The 16,231-nt window shown below is 41.4% G+C and overlaps 1 long non-coding RNA gene across 2 annotated transcripts; it reads right to left on the bottom strand.

Moving 5' to 3' along the window:
- Positions 1–5: 5 nt before the first annotated feature.
- LOC125730367 (uncharacterized) lies at positions 6–3,928 on the bottom strand. Of its 2 annotated transcripts, XR_007390709.1 has the most exons (6): positions 2,710–3,928; positions 1,611–1,723; positions 1,347–1,509; positions 1,065–1,257; positions 505–585; positions 6–76 (listed from the first exon to the last, which is right to left on the bottom strand). It is a non-coding gene; the product is annotated as an uncharacterized LOC125730367 (long non-coding RNA). The 2 variants fall into 2 exon arrangements; XR_007390710.1 differs by lacking the exon at positions 6–76 and having other exon boundaries at positions 255–585; positions 896–1,257.
- Between the last annotated feature and the right edge of the window lie 12,303 nt (positions 3,929–16,231).

Here is a 16,231-nt window from a genome sequence, read left to right as displayed (position 1 = left end):
CAAAACTGTCACTAGCCTGGGTCATTTGTTTGTCCATTAGCGACTTATTTTTTTTGGCGTGCGAGTCATCCATTGCCTATAAAGGAAAAAAACAGTAAAAGAATGACTATATCAGAAAGAAAGATACAAAATTCCAGTGTTAACAATTCAATACAACAATCCAGGACTGCATACTGCCTATATTCTTTACTGGAATTAAGCCATCAAGAATTTTAAAACACAAATTTTACACAGAGATGACAAACAGGGATTAATTGCCTATAATTGATAAAATTATACTTTGAGACAAGGAACAGAAACACACATGGGTCACTGATGTATAGAGGAGACACTGATAAATTAGGATTAAAGTGTGCACCTTATTAAATATGATGGAACAGGATGCTCATATTATTCATGCTGGATAATGTGTTAAGTGTTTGTGTTAATCATTAATTATTAAGTGGTTTTACCAAATACTAAGGAACATTCGAAATATACAGCTGAACAAAATGTTATATTCACCTCTATGTAGCCAGACTCCAACTGGGGTATCTGGCTGTCATTCTGGACACTTTTCTCTTTTGGTGGGGATGATACAGCCACCTTTAAAATGGCATTACTGTATTTTAATTTATAGCTATTTAGAACAAAACATAGTAAAATAAATTTGTTCCTATGCAACCTACAATCATTGTGTGTGAGCAAAATAAGGACCCTCGCACACTTGACAAATTCCAAAATGGGGACATATAAAATCTCTACGTCTCCTCTGAGTGTCCAGACCAATCACTGTGTGTTATGTCCTCATTTTGAACAATTCCGTCACACCAATATCAACTCAATCTATATAACTATACAGTGTAATCTTGCCTGTCATTCACAGATATCCAAAGTAAAACAGATATACAGCCACCTTTAAAATGGCATTACTGTGTTTTAATTTAGAGCTATTTAGAACAAAACAGTAAAATGAATTTGTTCCTATGCAACCCATTATCACACTGTGAGCAACTCTTGCAAACAGTAATATATGAAATGTTGTAAAAATGCCAAAATAAGCAAAAAAGAGGAAACCTAAATACCTGTCTTCTCCAAGGCCAATCTGAATCTCCATAATTATAATTAATCTCTTCTCCTGACAAAATGTCTCTAACAGCAAAGAGACAAAGATGTGGACTTCCTTCAACATCTACTACTTTCATTCGACAGTTTGGATTCCTGTGCTCATCATTGACAAGCCTCCCTAAAGACTTGTCCTCTTGAGATGCGTCTATACTGTGTAGAAGACAAAATACAGTGACTCACCTGAACCAAAATCAGCAAAAGTATTTTAACACTTTTAAAATTGTCAAGTTCCTGCTTACCACCAGTTCTTCCCTTTCCATTGGAAATCATAGAGAAAAACACTTTTAGCCTCACTATATCCATTCTTTCGTTCAAAACTCTCTTTCTCCGACAACAGTTCACCCCTATATTCTACTACAAAATCTCCTTTGCAAATGTCCACCGTGCTGAACACTCCTCTTCCTACAAGAAAACAATAATTCATCGATAAATGCAGTCTAAACAGACACAATATTACACATCCCAAGAATATTACATAAGAAGTCCACATTTGTGATACATACCTTTATAAACATTAATATAACGCTCTTCAATCACAGCCTTATCAGACTTTAATCTGATATGCAACTTGACATCCTGCAATGGATGACATCTTTTTCTCCTAATGGAGTTCATTCTGTAACAATGCAGATTACAGTTATCACTTAAATTATATTCATAAAAAACAAATATAATTCCATTATTTAATAGAAACATTAATTGTCACTCAATTAAACTCAAAATATTGTGCAGGACATGGTTTCCAGGGCTGGGCAATATAGTTGAAAAACAAAATCTTGATATCTTAGGTCACTGTATCGATATTCAATGTATTTAAATATTTTTTAAATATCTCTAAAATACTTTTGAAAAGTTAGGATAGAAAGTCAGAATGAATTTTTTTTTTTGATGAATGGTTTTATTTATTGAAAGTAGTGTTTCCTAACTGAAAAACATAAAAATGCATCTCTGCTGAACATCGCATGCGCACCACGGAACATTAATTACTACCGGCGCCATCATTGCGTTACTTATTCTTGCACTGCCTGCTCTGTTTGTCGTGCCATTTTAGAGCAAATCATATTGTGTATATTTACAATTAATAAATAAAATCGATATGACGATACACTATCAAGCAAATCGTATGTAAAAAGTTATCGAATATAAGATAAAAATTCGATATATCGCCCAGTCCCGTTTTCCAAGACTAAAAATAATGGGAAACACCTTCATAATGTTATAGATTATATATAATTATGTTTCCCATTATTTTATATATATACAGTATATAAGCGAGCAGCTCACGTACATGGACCGAGTGTTTCAAATTGGCTACATGTCATGTGCTACATATCCAGTATTTCATTTACACTTCATAATTTAAAGATAAGTTAATAAGAATAGCATAATTATGATATACTCTTTAAAACAGGTGTGTGCCTATAGTCTGTTCAAATTCTTATTTTTAAGACATTTAAAGAACTACAATTGTTACGCTTCTAATTCCCATACATTTTACTTACTTACTAAGTTAATGCGGAAATTATTTCCAAAATGTATATTATTTTCGGTAAAAAAAAAAATTAAAAATTCTAATGTAGATAAGAAATGGAACAACTTTACCTGTTGGCGCGAAATCCTTCCTCCGATGTTTCCCCGCGAAAGTGACGTCTTTCCAAATTATAGCCGCAAAATCCACTTAGTCCACTTGTTAACTGCGCAGTGTGACATAAATATTCCTCCGCGCTTGTTATTGCACATGTAATATATATGACGGCCGAAAGAACTATTTAAAATTATAGGACTTCCACTTAAAACAGGTAGTATTATAAACATTTATTTTGCTTTCAGAATGTTTAGTACGCATAATACATGCTAGCGTTATATATAGTGGCTTGATACATGGAATTAGCATATTAATATTAGCCATATATTGCTCCTTATTTTATAATATATCAGAATGTAGTTTGCCAAGCACGCTACATGTTAGCGGTTCTAGCAACCTGATGTATGGAATTAGCATAGTCGTATTTGTTATATAGTGCTCCTTATTTTTCTTACTCTTACTTTCTTACACTTACTATGTATGCGTGGTGACCTGTTACATGGAATTATTAGAGTCATATTTGCTATATGTTGCTTTTAATTTTCTGTTTTATCTGAATGTGGTTTGCTAAGAAGACTACATGGTAGTGATTGCTAACATTACAAATAAGTATAAATCGGCGTAGGTAAATTTGCTAATACTGTTCCTTATTTTTGTACTTTATCAGAATGTTTATGGTTGGCATGCTACAGTTATATTAAACTGTTATATATACTGATGTACTTTTACTGCGTGATAGAAATAATATTACCAGGGCATGCTAGCAATGTGTAAATATACTGTATATATTTACGTTATGCTAAATATTAGCCTAAAGCTTCCTCCAGTACAAAAGTAAAATTTCATTGGTTTAGATCATCCACATCAAAAAAGTAGATTTTCATTGGTTTGTTTGGATCACCTGATCAAAATGTGTGCGTAGAGTAAGGAAGTGCAGTTCACATGAATTCCTGTTGGGGCGCTGCGTTTTACACACTCTGGGGGGGAGGCACACACACTTTTGGTACACAAATCAGGTCTTTGTCATTTTTCGGGACACGTGAAATTTTTTGGCCAGTGATGTTTTTTAGCATACTGAACATGATAGTATAGCTAAACAAATGAGGACGTGGTTTTTGGTCCCCATTTGCCAAGAGGTCCCCAGTTAACTGGTGTGTACTCAGGAAAATGTCCTTAAATGTGACCTATGCGAGTACACACACACACACACACACACACACACACACACACACACACTCACTCTCTCTCTGAAGTGCTTTAAAAACATAACGGATAAATTATTTTATGTGCAAACTGGGAGGGGGCAACAAAAAGTCGCAAAACACACATGGAATCGATCCCCTCCCCCATCACAACCAACCCTCGGTGAACGAAACCAGAAAGTCAGTCATTGGCATCCCGGGTTCCGGACTTTGCTGAAATGCACGACCGGTGCGGGTTCTGGCGGGGGCTGACTGGGGGCAGGGGGGGTTGGCCTGGTGAGCAGCGCGGCAGTCGCCTTCCACGCATCACGTCTGTGCCAGCTGCAGCTCCTCCAGGCCGTCTTTGCCCAGGTGGTAACGGGCCAGGTCCTTCCGCGTCACCAGTCCCACCACCTGGGCACCGGGAAAATGATTGGTACGTAGAACAGGGCATAGATAGCTGGTTATGTTATGAGGGAGGGGTGGGAGTAGCACAGGAAACCAGGGTGATAACCTTGATCTAGATGGATGCCCAACGGCCACTGGCTGAAAACCGATGCAGTAATTTTCGAATTTTACAATGAGAATGGAGATATGTGCTGGAGATGACGAAGGCCTGAGGACCTCGCAAGGCAGACGCACCTGGTTGTCACTGTCCACCACAATGAGGTGCCGCAGACCAAGGGCCCTGAACAGCTTGAAGACACGAGGAAGCGACGTCTCCTGAAAAAGAGGCAGAAGAACACAGTCGCAGAACATGACTGTTTAGTCAAATGTGTCTCTGGTTCTCAAGGACCAAGACCAAGGCTGAGACTGAGACTAGTACCTGCGTGACAGTGTAGGGGGTGGGATTCATGAACTCCGTCAGGTCCATCATGCACTCCCTCTCGTCTTGGGACACATGGATGGACTGGATCGGAGGGAAGCGAGGGTAGGCATCCCGGAAGTCCTTCAGCTGCAGTTTGCGCAGATTGAGACGAGAACGAGCCCGTTCCACAAACACCTGGTTGAAAAGAGTACACCGGTCACAACGTGGATGAGCACACTTCTCATTGGCTTGCTGCACTGACATTCGCAACCGTGTACGCAGTAAACAGACCCCTCATTGGTCAATCGCACTGCCAGTCACATCCAGGTATTCAATAATCAAACCCCTCATTGGTCAGCTGCACTGTCATTCACAGGCATGCATATACACCAAGCACCCTGATAGGTGTTAGTGTGGACAGACATGCTCCTTATTCAGCTGACCTCTGCAGGAACCTTAGGTCACACTCACCTTGTGTTTCAGGAGCACGATAAGCTGGGAACGCAGGATTAAGCCACAGATTTTCCCTGGCTAAGAGCACAAAATTCAGATTAGCAAAGCCCCAAAGTACATCATGTGACAAATCTCCAGGAAAACAAAATCACCCCTAGTGGGAGGGACATACCTCACAGCCATCACTCAACCCGGAGACTACAGGGAACCCGTTGTGATTGGTCGAGGTGTTGCTGAGCACATCCACAATAGTGCCCACTTTCTCCACCAGGTTGAAGCAGGTTACTGGAGAGCTCATAACCTCCCTGAATGGACAGACACACCAAACCTGAATATACAGTGAGAATGAAGCACCAATGTCTTGCTAAAGGCGTGTACTGGGCTCATTGAAGCATTAGCAGGGAAAATCCTGTAGGGGGCAATATACCTGGCAGTCAGGGAGTGGGAGGTGGCTGGGGCATCCCAGTGCAGGAAGGGCACACTCTGCAGCTTGATGTGGATGTCGTATAGCCCCTGTGGGAAAATTCGAGTCACTCAGAAGAGCTTAGGATCACATCTGCACAACATTCACAAGCTGCCACCCCTTGAAGTTTTACTTCCTCTAAGCAGATTTGCTGGCACATTGAGGAACAGAGAAGCGAAACGAGCTGTCACAGCATGATGTGCCACCTTAAGTTAGACAGCTGTGCAAAAACAACGGAAGGGTTCTCAAAATCAGTCACTGGAAGGACAGATGAAAAAAAGATGGCGTCAGACTGGTGGCTAGCTGCACCACCCACACCAAAAGCAAACATGAGACCGGAGCAGTTAACGAAACACGACTGGCCCGATTCCAAGTTCTGCACGGTCTGAAAGGCGATGAGCTCATCACTCACTGACAGGCTCACACATAATGCCAAATGGACCAACCCGCTCCAACCCGAAACGTCAACACTGACCTCCACGAAATAATCGCCCACGATCTTCGCCGTCATCAGAACCAGCATTATGGGTAGGCCGTAGGTGACATTTCCGGTGGCTTCCACCATGATGACAGTCAGGCTGAGGGTCATCCTCACGATCCCACCTGGCAAAGACCTTCGTAAACAGACGCAAACCCGAAGCCTCATGTGCCTCCATGCACCTCTAGACGAGCTCTGAAAAGCAGGCTGACCGCGGACGGACACTCACCAAGCTGGGCGGCGGCTCCAATCAGAGCGTACTTCCCAGGGTCGGCCAAGGTCTGTCAAACGAAACGCCACAAATCATAAAACATGCTCATTCAAAAACTTCGAGGGGGCTTTACTTCCAACAAACATTATGTTAAACTACATCTATGCCGACATGACGCTGGGCGGCCCAGGAAATCGATACAGCACTAACCAATAGGGCACCTTCAAAGAGTCACGTGACTGCTTAAAGAGTAAATCTGATTGGACAACAAAGAGGAAATCAATCTAAAGCGGGTGTTGAAGGAGGCCCTCTGACTTCTAAAGACCCCGTTCAATTTCCTTAATATATCAAAACCTGCAGCGTTTCCATTAAAGTTCTGCACAAACAAGCAAATTTGTTGACAAAGTGAAATTGCATAAAGGGTGTTTCCATTAAGTAACATCATGGAAACAACACCTGCAATTTATGATTCCGTGCCTCAACATGGATTGAGCTTTTCATGAGATACGAGCTCTAGAACCAAGTCATCGTGTCCTACACAGCAACAAGTTCGCAAAATCGGCTTCCATTTCAGTTTTGCGAATCGCCACAAAAACCACTTCAATCAAACTGAAAGCGTTTGAGGGCTTGTCCTCCTGAAATATAATCGTACCCATTAACGGATTTTCAGTTTTGCTTCTTCAAAATGTGCAAAAAAATCAAGGTCAGTGGAAAACGTCGCCACTGTGAGGTTTCTCTCTGCTGAGGGAAGAGTTCTGCTATCGTGACGGCCCCTCCTCCGCCAGCGGACCACGCCGCCTCACCGGCTATACGGCGCTTCCCCAGGAACGGCGACCCGTCCTGATGTACCTGTATGGAATTGTGCGGCGTAATGGAGGCCAGCAAAATGCCAAAGAGCCGCCCCCAGGCGGCGCCGATGAGCAGCGAGGGGATGAAGACCCCGGCGGACACAGTCAGGCCGTATGTCCAGCAGGCCAGGAAGAAGTAGGTGATGGTGAAGATTCCCAGGGTCACGGGATTGTAGGAACCTGCCGGGGGGGGGGGGGGGGTGGTGGTGGTGGAATTCATCACCTAAGTCAGTGTTTCCCACGTTTTTGCTAAAATGTTGATCATGTAGTTGATCCCCAAGAACGCTAATCTAGCGAAACCAGCTAGTTTTACTTGATTCACCCTTGTAATGAGGATACAGGTGTACAGAAATTATTTCATGATGAATGGCATTTTTCATATGATCATTTCCATTTTTCTACCTGGTGTAAAGTGCAATTTGGAGCCGATCAAGACCAAGCCATGTTACTTTGGTATGTCTTTCATCCACTAGAGGGCATGGATGAACACAGTTTAGTGCCGTTCGAACTTGCCTACGGTGGCATTCGTCAGGGCACTTGAGAAGCGCTCCTGTTCTCCCCAGGCAGGGTGACAGTCCCCCCATCCCAAATGAGGGAAGCCTTGAATAATTGAGGAGGATTGTGTGTATGGGTTTAGCTGTCTGTCTGGGAAAACAATCAGCCAGAAGCGGCCCGTAAACAAACCTACGACACGACAGAGGTGGCAGACGAGTCTGACTGTTCAAACAGCTGCCCCGGACCTAGCCAGCCTGTCACCAATATCAAACACAGGTGTTCATTCTAAAGATGGACAACGGACTGTAATTATAATCTCTTCCAGAAGAAGGGCACAACAGGGGCGACCAATCCGGCTTCAGGTCACGACCCATCCTGCCCTGAAACACGTGCTGGAAACTCCACGGACCTGCGGGGCTGTGGAACAGGCTGCGGACACTCCTCTCCGGGGTGTTGAAGACGATCGTGGCCATGGAATTGTACTCGCCATCAGCACAGAACAGCTGTGAGAGGGATAAGTGGAGGTTCAGGCCTGAGGACAGGATACACACCCTCTCAGCTGTTCAGCCAATGAAATCACAGAGAGCCCACCTCCAGCTGCCTTACCTGCAAGGGGTATTCCTCCAGCTGATCCTCCCCCAGGGGCTGGCAGTCGTTGGAGAAGTAGATCATAGTGAAGAACACAGTGGCCGTCACGGCAGCAACCAGTATGGCCTCGATCACCTGCAGGCAGGGCCGGTGGATATACCTGGGGATGGGGGGGGGGGGGGGGGGGGGGGCATGGTGGCTCAGCTAATGATTTTGTTGTGGGACAACTTTCATTTGCATCAAACCAGTGTGGGGCAGTTTCAAGGTCAGCCCCACAGTCTCGGGATATATTTATTTAATTATTTAATTTCAAGTGTTAAGATGCCTAAGTTTCAGACAGGCGTGACACAGTAAAAACCAAACAGGCCTCACTTACGTGCACACACACAGGCAGAGGTACGCACACACACACACACACACAGGCACACATGCGCACAGAAGTACGCACACACACACACACACACAGGCACACACACGCACACAGGCACACGCACACAGGCACACCTGATCCTGAGGATGGTGAGCCAGTAGTTCAGGACGTTGAACAGTGCTCCCAGCAATCCACCTGCGGGGGGGAAAGAGACATGGGCCCGGCATGAGAAAACCAGAAACAGAACCAGTCCGTTAAGATGTAAAAGAGCAAGGTTTGGGTTTCCACAATAAGACGCTCCCTCTCTCTCTCTCTCTCTCACCGAAGGCTCCCATGACGATAAACAGAGGAATCTCATACAGGTAGTACTCCGTGCTCTGAGGGGGGGGGGTAAAAAAAAAGAAAAAAAAATCAATACCCAGAATCCTCCAGTCAAACATGCAAATGACAACATCACACCCTACAGGACTACACACATGGGGGCACCTCTTGTTTGCCTCTTTTTTTTTTATTTAATTTTATTTTATATATATATATATATATATAGAGTAATTTCTTCTATTTTCTAAAAAGTTACTGATATCTAGTTGGATGGCTAGATGAACACCGCTTCAGTTCCCAAACTTCTCCTCAGGGGCACCTCAGCCGTTCCATGATTTTGTTAAATTTCACCAACAGCTGAATTAAAAAAAGTTAAATATACTGGCTTAAAAAGTCAGTGAGAGACTGACTAGCTGTATGAGGTGTGCTGGTGGCCAAGTCAAAAAAAACACATGGCTGCATTGGACGGTCGCTGCAAATACTAGGATGATTTTAGCAGAGGTTCTGAAATGGCGAAGTTGACACACTTTCACAGGCATAATATCATAGTTTTACACCAACACGAGGATAATCTAAATATCATTTTCTTTGCCTGCCTAAGACTTTTGCACAGTAGTGTATAATTTTTAAAAAAATGGTGAACGTGTTGTGATCCTACAGGAAGCATACAGTGGGCATCCGGGGCAAACGTTTCAAAAACTTCAGGCACCGAAGGCGGGAAAAATTCTGCTGCGTTTAAAAAAAATAAAATAAACAACCGTATCTGCATACCATGTAAACTGCTACAGGTGCCTCTCTTGTAACGAGAAACATCCACAACCATGGCTAACATGCCTACCTAAACCAGGAGGCCCAACTAAAACAGCGCGGTACTCATGTCCACCGAGGTGATGACTATATTTCCAGCCCAGGGGGCCTCCCAGGAAAGTCATGCGCTGCGGGGTGGGGGCTGTGTCCAAGTCCCCCAACAAACGTTTCATGGTTTCCTTTCCAACCCATGTGACCAGAAGGCAGGTAAAAATACATCACTGCTCATGTGACAGGGTACCGAGTCGAGCCCTTTCTGGAAATAACAGCTCATCCTTTTCTCTCTCACCCTTGTTTCCCCATAAAGTTCACAGATCAGCCCCTTCTTGAACGGCACGGACAGGAAAGACCAAAACATGTTCGGGAACAGTGTGAACTTGGTCTCATTCTGGATTTTGGTCAAAATTATACCGTCTTCTTTCGCCTTTCCCAAACGAGGTAATGATTATAAAATGCTCTCCACTCTAAGTTGTCCAGACATCCATAAACATCACATTTTCCCCACTGACTAACGGGAGGCAGGAAACCAATGTCAGAGGGTAACGGCCGACATCTCCCAAGAGCTACTTGACTTGCGGACAGCATACCATTGGCCAAGACAACCAGATCAATTACCGATGCCCAATATTTTGATTTTCAAGATTCCATCTACAGACTTTTAAAAAGGACAATCTACATCACAACACCGACAGAAATGGGAAACTTACATCGTTGTCAAAGCGTCCAAAGTTGATGAGACCTGGGTTACTAAAATCTCCCGGCTTGTTGTGGTAGATACTCATGAAGAAGTTCAAGGTGAAGGTCGAGATCATGGAAGCGAAGAACTGAAAGATACGGGTCACTGAATAGTTACATTTCACCAGAGCCCCGTGGCGGGGCAAGGAGATCAGGTATGCTAATCGGAAACGTCACTCACGATTCTCCAGGTCAACATCTGGTTCCAGAAGGAGGCTCCCTCCTCCAAGCTGAAAAGGACACCACCTGCAAAACCGGAAACCATCAGAAACTGCTGCATAACTGCATTACTCACAGATCAGCTCCACTAAACTGGAAATATTCAGCAAAGGTCATACAGGGGTCTTTATTGCAAGGATAAGACTCCACTGGTGTGACTCCATGCCTTTGTGGCATTTTTTTCCTGGATTATTCATCAACACAGAGCCACCTTGTACTTTCCATCCTGAAACCGAAAAATCAATGGCGGAGGCCGAAGAAGCCCAACGCTGACAGGACACTCTAATAACCTTTTTTTTTACTCATCATAGCTTCCCTTCTTCCTTGAGGGTAACATTAGATTCTGGAGGCATGGAACTGATCTGAGATCAGAGCTTCGGGTGTGTATATGGGTGTGTCGAGACTAGATGGTCAGTATGGATAACTAAGGTGCACTAAAATTGGGTGAGCAGGCAAGGCATGTCACCCAGGTTGTGTGACAATTATTTTATATATATGTATATATATATTCCATCCACCATCCCTCCTTTACGGAGAACTGCGTTATTTTTATTGTCCATTACGAAGAAAAAAAAAACTATATATATATATATATATATATATATATATATATATATATATATATATATATATATATATATATATATATATATATATATATATATATATATGGGTGTATCGAGACTAGATGGTCATTATGGATAACTAAGGTGCACTAAAATTGGGTGAGCAGGCAAGGCATGTCACCCAGGTTGTGTGACAATTATTTTATATATATGTATATATATATTCCATCCACCATCCCTCTTTTATGGAGAACTGCGTTATTTTTATTGTCTATTGCAAAAAAAAAAAAAAAAAAACAATACATATATACATATATATTTATGGGTGTATCGAGACTAGATGGTCATTATGAATAACTAAGGTGCACTAAAATTGGGTGAGCAGGCAAGGCATGTCACCCCGGTTGTGTGACAATTATTTTATATGTATGTATATATATATTCCATCCACCATCCCTCCTTTACGGAGAACTGCGTTATTTTTATTGTCCATTGCGAAAAAAAAAAACTATATATATACATATATATTTATGGGTGTATCGAGACTAGATGGTCATTATGGATAACTAAGGTGCATTCAAATTGGGTGAGCAGGCAAGGCATGTCACCCAGGTTGTGTGACATTAATTATTTTATATATATGTATATATATATTCCATCCACCATCCCTCCTTTATGGAGAACTGCGTTATTTTTATTGTCTATTGCAAAAAAATAACACAAAAAAACTATATATATATATACACACATATATATTTATGGGTGTATCGAGACTAGTTGGTCATTATGGATAACTAAGTTGCACTAAAATTGGGTGAGCAGGCAAGGCATGTCACCCAGGTTGTGTGACAATTATTTTATATAAATGTATATATATATTCCCTCCACCACCCCTCCTTTACGGAGGACTGCTTTATTATTAATATCCATTGCGAAAAAAAAACACAAGAAAAAGAAAAAATATCTATATATATACATATATATATATATATATATATATATATATATATGGGTGTGTCGAGACTAGATGGTCAGTATGGATAACTAAGGTGCACTAAAATTGGGTGAGCAGGCAAGGCATGTCACCCAGGTTGTGTGACAATTATTTTATATATATGTATATATATATTCCATCCACCATCCCTCCTTTATGGAGAACTGCGTTATTTTTATTGTCTATTGCAAAAAAAAAAAAAAAACTATATATATATATATATATATATATATATACATATATATTTATGGGTGTATCGAGACTAGATGGTCATTATGGATAACTAAGGTGCACTAAAATTGGGTGAGCAGGCAAGGCATGTCACCCCAGTTGTGTGACAATTATTTTATATAAATGTATATATATATTCCCTCCACCACCCCTCCTTTACGGAGGACTGCTTTATTATTAATATCCATTGCGAAAAAAAAAACACAAGAAAAAGAAAAAATATCTATATATATATATACATATATATATATATATATATATGGGTGTGTCGAGACTAGATGGTCAGTATGGATAACTAAGGTGCACTAAAATTGGGTGAGCAGGCAAGGCATGTCACCCAGGTTGTGTGACAATTATTTTATATATATATATGTATATATATATTCCATCCACCATCCCTCCTTTACGGAGAACTGCGTTATTTTTATTGTCTATTGCAAAAAAAAAACAGAAAAACTATATATATATATATATATATATACATATATATTCATGGGTGTATCGAGACTAGATGGTCATTATGAATAACTAAGGTGCACTAAAACTGGGTGAGCAGGCAAGGCATGTCACCCAGGTTGTGTGACAATTATTTTATATATATGTATATATATATTCCATCCACCATCCCTCCTTTATGGAGAACTGCTTTATTTTTATTTCCATTGCAAAAATAAAACATTTTAAAACACAAAAAAAAAAAAAAACGAAAATAATAATAATAAAAATTATTTTGAATGTGTATTCAAATAAGTTTGAATGTGTGTGAACTATATATAAATATATATATACACATGCATATACAGAAATATATACACACACACACACATATATATATATATAAACACACACACAGACACACACTCACATAAACACATACACACACTGTGTACAGTCTTATGCAAAGGTTTGGCACCCCTTGACAAATAACATCTTTTCAATTACAAAAGCAACAATATCAGTTAATACAGTCTCTTTAGGAACTGGGGGGAAAATACACAATATTTTCAGCAAACATTGATGAATAGTTACTTTTTATGCCATAAATTGAACAAAATTACAAAATAAAAACATTATTATGGCACTCTGCAAAAGTTTGGGCACCCTACGTAATCAGTACTTAGTAACACCTCCTCTGCCAGATATCACAGCTTACAAGCGCTTCTTATAGCCAGCTGAAAGGCTTTCAGTTCTTGTACTTGGGATTTTCTCACATTCTTCCTTGCAAAAGGCTTCTAGTTCTGTAATATTCTAATATATCAAGGGCTGTATTGTCAAATAGGAGATCGGCAGCATTCTCCCACCTGAGAAAACTGTACTACAATGCCCTTGATAGTGTGTAGAAACACACTCGTCAGCTCTAGTCCTCCTGTAACAACGCAAAAGGACTGGCAACCCTCAGGTATTTATGCGTGCGATTGTATGATAAATTCACCCTGACAGTCTCACACTTCTCTTGGTACCAACAGGTCTCATGGAATATATAAAAGGCAACTGCAACAATTATACTCGGCACTAAACATCGAGGCACGGAAATGCAGCAGAGCTTGTGTATTTCTCAGGATGCATTCTAGTAAAATGCCCGGAAAATGAGCTAAAGACATATTTCAAGGGGCACTATATAAAACCGATGGAAATTTTACTGATTAAATAAAAGGAAAAGCATCGTTTGAAAAATCACAAATGTTTCTAAGATTCAATGCATCGCTTTTTGACCACATCATAGCGATGAACACATCATTGTTCCTGACAATGTCCTAATACAGAAATAAAACTTTATGTTGGTAAACTCAAAAAGCCTTCAGCTGTCACACTGGCTAACGATCTCAAACGATTATAAAGCAGCATTTTGAAAAGCGCTGTTTTAAAATAACAGGTACAACACTTACCTTGTCTTCTGGCCAAATGCTTTTCACGGCTTGGCACTCCAACGGTGCTGAAACGAAATTTGTATTTCCTCCTACCTCGTTTGCCCTTCAGTTCTTCTTTTCTCCCTTTGGATGTTTTTTTCCTTCTTCTTTGGATATTGTTTTTTATTTTTGTTTGTTTTTTTTACTTTGCATGTTTTTCCTTCTTCGGATATTATTTTTTTGGCTTATTTTTTTAGACGATGTTTTTTTCGTCTTCTTTAAAAATTGATTTTTTTCGTCTTCTTTAAATATTGTTTTTTTTTTCATCCTTTTGATGTTGTTTTACGGAACAAGAGCCGTACAGTGCTACTCTATCAGGAGGTAGCGCCAACTGAACGCCTTGAAGCAGTACCCAGCTCTTTTATAGGGAGCGTCAACCCGAAGTCAAGTTCTAGAACGTTGCACTCACTTTTCATTGGTTTCCCAGCTATGCTGTCAGAATAATGTTTGCTGATTGGTCGAAAATTTTAAAACGTACCCGAGTACTGTAAAAAAACTCAAGATCTTGCTACCCTACGGAGCACCCATAAGGTGATTTTTTTTATACGTTATATGCAGCTATTTGTAGCAGGCCGTAATTAGACTAATCCACCCTTTGTCAATAAAGCCAACAAGAGAACAGGTTGCCCAAAGTTTGCTCAGGTACACGCCACAGCACAACCTTAAAAACACATCCAGCACAAATCACACTAGTGAATGACACAGCAAATCACAGCAATAAAAAAGACCCCTATGGGCAATCCAGCACCCAGACTACAGGTGCCAAAAGGCCCAGCCTGCCTAATAATGAACCCAAAATATACATACAACAAAGAAAAAGACACAAACAAAAAAGAAAATAAAACTAGCCAGCTGCTCCCACTAAACCCCGCTCCCGAGGCCACTAAGCCGGCTGGCTTGATAATACACGATACAACCTCAGATAAAACATATTAAAGCAACACCAGGGAGGTTTACAACCTGATCCTTAAAATTATCGACCCGTAATTCCACCTTGAAAACCCCTAAAGAACAGTAGTTTACCCCATGACTCACTGCCCCATTCAAACAAAAAAAAAACAGGTTTTTGGGGTAACCTTTAGGTCAGCTCTTCAAAACCAGGTATGAGGACTCTTCAGCTAATCAGTCCTCTAATTAGAAATCTAATTAGGGAGTTGCAGCGAAAACCTGCATACACACCGGCCCTTTGCGGATAAGATTGTTCACCCCTGAAACAAGCAAACAGAAAGGCTGCTACACTGCAAATTCAATATGCCCGCCGATGCTCCACCAAATCTATCAGGACCCTGCCTGTCTTTCCCGTGCCTGCTCCTTTGCCAATATGCCCTACCATCGGAACATGCACAGCCATCTCGCCCCGGCTATGCCTCCAGTCCGAACTGCAGTTCCTATACCTGCCTATAATTGCCTGGCTACAATCCATCCCCCAAAATGAAATTGATGACCCAACGATCACAGCTAAGAATTCTATCCCCAAACCACTGGTCTTCCTCCCCAACCGAACGATCATTCACTGACCGTGGTAACTTATAAGGGTTGGTATGATGACCAGTGGTGGACCTCACCGAACGTTTAACTGGTCTCTACACCTCGGGGGGGACATAACCTCCTCCATTATACGAGGCCTACTTGTGGATGCTCTATTGCGACCCCTCCCACCAGCCCTGTCCCCGTAAAATCACAGAGTCCTCATCCGATTCCATTTCTGTTGCCCCTGTGGGCAACCCAGACTCAGGAGACATTACCAGAACATCTTCCCCTGACATAACAACCCCCTGTGGTACTGGACGCAACTCTGTTCGGTGAACTTGACGGACAACCCCGTCCCCCTCCATTGGAGTTGCAGAGTAAACTGCACCCTGAT

Source organism: Brienomyrus brachyistius, unplaced genomic scaffold, assembly GCF_023856365.1.
Source record: "Brienomyrus brachyistius isolate T26 unplaced genomic scaffold, BBRACH_0.4 scaffold1198, whole genome shotgun sequence".
NCBI classification, from domain to species: Eukaryota; Metazoa; Chordata; class Actinopteri; order Osteoglossiformes; family Mormyridae; genus Brienomyrus; species Brienomyrus brachyistius.
This window is presented reverse-complemented; position numbering and strand designations above follow the sequence as displayed.